The sequence below is a fragment of the Anopheles coluzzii genome, chromosome 2, assembly GCF_943734685.1.
Source record: "Anopheles coluzzii chromosome 2, AcolN3, whole genome shotgun sequence".
Classification (NCBI taxonomy): domain Eukaryota; kingdom Metazoa; phylum Arthropoda; class Insecta; order Diptera; family Culicidae; genus Anopheles; species Anopheles coluzzii.
In genome coordinates, this window is record NC_064670.1 from 62,734,786 (window position 1) to 62,738,774 (window position 3,989).

At 39.6% G+C, this 3,989-nt stretch overlaps 1 long non-coding RNA gene across 1 annotated transcript; it reads right to left on the reverse strand.

Annotated features, from left to right (window-relative positions):
- Positions 1 to 284: 284 nt before the first annotated feature.
- On the reverse strand, positions 285 to 1,859 carry LOC120958081 (uncharacterized). The gene is made up of 4 exons (XR_005752011.2): positions 1,802 to 1,859; positions 1,584 to 1,743; positions 1,375 to 1,521; positions 285 to 1,305 (listed from the first exon to the last, which is right to left on the reverse strand). It is a non-coding gene; the product is annotated as an uncharacterized LOC120958081 (long non-coding RNA).
- Between the last annotated feature and the right edge of the window lie 2,130 nt (positions 1,860 to 3,989).

A 3,989-nucleotide genomic window follows, 5' to 3' on the forward strand; every position in this document is an offset into this window, starting at 1 on the left:
GTCCTCTGTTGAATTGTGTTCCACAGTAGAAAAGCCCATTACTAAAACATTTATTGAGATATGACATACACATGCATGAAGCGGGCGTCAGCAGCATCGCAAATATGTTCTGTAGGACTACAGCTCTATTGACACCGTTGGTCCAACTGCAACCGTTAGACGCTTCTGTGACAGCTATTGTGCATAAATGCCTACCGTCTGGTCAGGTTCAATAGCGAACGCGTAATGACCTGCCGGCAGATTTTAAGTGTAACATGGTAATACACGTTTTAAAACTTTCATCGTTGTCTCTAATAGGTTTATAGTATCGTTGGCTATACAGCGTTTCTCAAGTTAGCTCAACATCGTAACACTATTTTTCTAACACGTTAAACGATTCTCAAAATCGTACATACAATTCATATCCATAAACTCTTTTCAATTTTGTAACATTAGGTTTCGGAACCGTAAAATCTCAACTCGAATCTGTAAAATGTATAATGGGAAGATGGGTACTATTTTTTTCCTATCGAAGAGGAAGGTGACAAGGAGTCAGCTACGTACCCTGCCGTCTATAGAACCCTATACTACAATGGCTCCTGATAAGATTCTAATGCCAACTCCAACGCCAACTGCCAACTAATCAGCAAAGAATAAAAGAGCGATCGAGGGTTCGATCGGGGCCATACTTCGCTTAACTTTCCGTGTTCACTTTTCTTCGACTTAAAAGTTCCTGTGCTCGAAAGAATTTCTGCCCGCTACACAACAAAATACATATACACTAGCTTTCATCATCATTAGCCACGGTTGATAAAATAACACTAATCATCAGTTATCTCAATTTATAAGTAACTAATTACTACAAGTGATAACCTTCTCTAAACTGTAAAATATGCACCTTACTGCTATCTGCTATATGGACAACGGCTTCATCGACTGCTGAGATCCAGAAGTCTTCGAGGCTGCACGAAATGTTAGATATATCATATATTGATTCGCCCGGTGGTCCTCTATGGACAGGAGTCTTGGACCATCCTAGCGGAGGATGCAAACACTCTATTCGTGTTTGAGCGACGCATCCTCCTGGTCATCTTTAGCGGTGTGTTCGAGCATGTAGCGTCGAGAAGAAGGATGAACCTCAAGCTTGCCGATGCTGACGGTGGCGAAGGCTGGCAGGATACGATGGCTGAGGCATGTCATGAGGATGCCGGATTCGGTATGAGGCACAGCGGAGCACAGCAAACTCGATGGCTGGATCATGTGAAGCGAGATCGGGTGTCTACATGGTCGGAGATCGGGTGCCTACATGGAACTTGAAGTGTAGCGCTAGAATAAATATGTTATGTAATTTTAATATTCTGAGTTATCTTAAATCATTACATGTTGAATAATTACTCATATTACTATGACACCGTCGCGTAGTTGGTGCAAAGAAGAGGTGCTGATCTGCGTAAAAAACTTGGAGATCCTAATGTGTTCCAAGCATTTGATGCAGTTCGGATGCAAACGAAGAAGAAAGGGCATAGCCTTGGACCGACCGTACTGGAAAAACATAACATATGTATGTATAAACTGAGTATATCGACACGACTAATGTGACATACCACACCAAGAAGGAAAAATTTCCGGCATTAACGAAGAATGTCTAGATGTTTTACATCTGGCAGAGGGCACGCTAATAGCTGCTATCTATGTAGATAAATTACACGTACATAGTAAACCACACGTTTCCACTATTAACATATAGCTTCAATGAACCTTTGCCTGAAAGAAAAAGGCACATTAAACCGGGTAATTTGATAAAATTATTGCAATTAGTTACCTTTTCCTTCGCCTGATAGAATGTTTATGAGCCGGCATCGACGCAATGTAAACAAACGATCTTCTGACACTTGACATTTGCAGGGTTGGATTGAAACCCTGGATAAAAATTCCCCTACGGATTGCAAAACTCCCCAATGACATTGCAACTCTCCCCTAACTGCTTGAAAAATTCCCTTATATGATTGCAAGTTTCCACAGTGTGCTTGCAACACTCCCCTACCGGTTTGCAACATTCCCCTAACTGATTGAACTATTCCCTTATATGATTCGAAACCCTGTATCGTTGTTAACGTACTTAACAACATGCCCGTCATGGGTTCAAGCCCTAAATAGACCGTGCTCCCACACGTAGGACTGACTATCCTGCTATGGTAACAATAAGTCACTGAAAGCCAAGCTCACTTCACTAGTGGGTACTTGGCAGGCCCTTGACCGACAGTGGTTGTTGTGCCAAAGAAAAAAAAAATTATCGTTGTTACGGCCATGTTACATCCAAATGAAGGCATCTTGCACTAATTCATTGGCCTTGAAATTTGATGTTGAATTTTGTTGCCATCTACTATCGTTGTTACGGCCATGTTTCATCCAAATGAAGCCATCTTGCACTATTTGAATGGCCTTGAAATTTGATGTTGAATTTTGTTGCCATCTATTATCGTTGTTACGGCCATGTTTCATCCAAATGAAGCCATCTTGCACTAATTCAATGGCCTTGAAATTTGATGTTGAATTTTGTTGCCATCTATTATCGTTGTTACGGCCATGTTTCATCCAAATGAAGCCATCTTGCACTATTTGAATGGCCTTGAAATTTGATGTTGAGTTTTTTTTGCCATCTATTATCGTTGTTACGGCCATGTTTCATCCAAATGAAGCCATCTTGCACTATTTGAATGGCCTTGAAATTTGATGTTGAGTTTTGTTGCCATCTATTATCGTTGTTACGGCCATGTTTCATCGAAATGAAGCCATCTTGCACTATTTGCATGTACTTAACATTTAATGTTGAGTTTTGTTGCCATCTATTATCGTTGTTACGGCCATGTATCATCCAAATGAAGCCATCTTGCACTATTTGAATGGCCTTGAAATTTGATGTTGAATTTTGTTGCCATCTATTATCGTTGTTACGGCCATGTTTCATCCAAATGAAGCCATCTTGCACTATTTAAATGGCCTTGAAATTTGATGTTGAGTTTTGTTGCCATCTATTATCCTTGCTACGGCCATGTTTCATCCAAATGAAGCCATCTTGCACTATTTGAATGGCCTTGAAATTTGATGTTGAATTTTGTTTTCATCCAAATGAAGCCATCTTGCACTATTTCAATGGCCTTGAAATTTGATGTTGAATTTTGTTGCCATCTATTATCGTTGTTACGGCCATTATCGTTGTTACGGTCCAAATGAAGCCATCTTGCACTATTTCAATGGCCTTGAAATTTGATGTTGTGTTTTGTTGCCATCTATTATCGTTGTTACGGCCATTATCGTTGTTACGGTCCAAATGAAGCCATCTTGCACTATTTCAATGGCCTTGAAATTTGATGTTGAATTTTGTTGCCATCTATTATCGTTGTTACGGCCATGTTTCATCCAAATGAAGCCATATTGCACTATTTGAATGGCCTTGAAATTTGATGTTGAATTTTGTTGCCATCTATTATCGTTGTTACGGCCATGTTTCATCCAAATGAAGCCATCTTGCACTAATTCAATGGCCTTGAAATTTGATGTTGAATTTTGTTGCCATCTATTATCGTTGTTACGGCCATGTTTCATCCAAATGAAGCCATCTTGCACTATTTGAATGGCCTTGAAATTTGATGTTGAGTTTTTTTGCCATCTATTATCGTTGTTACGGCCATGTTTCATCCAAATGAAGCCATCTTGCACTATTTGAATGGCCTTGAAATTTGATGTTGAGTTTTGTTGCCATCTATTATCGTTGTTACGGCCATGTTTCATCGAAATGAAGCCATCTTGCACTATTTGCATGTACTTAACATTTAATGTTGAGTTTTTTTGCCATCTATTATCGTTGTTACGGCCATGTATCATCCAAATGAAGCCATCTTGCACTATTTGAATGGCCTTGAAATTTGATGTTGAATTTTGTTGCCATCTATTATCGTTGTTACGGCCATGTTTCATCCAAATGAAGCCATATTGCACTATTTGAATGG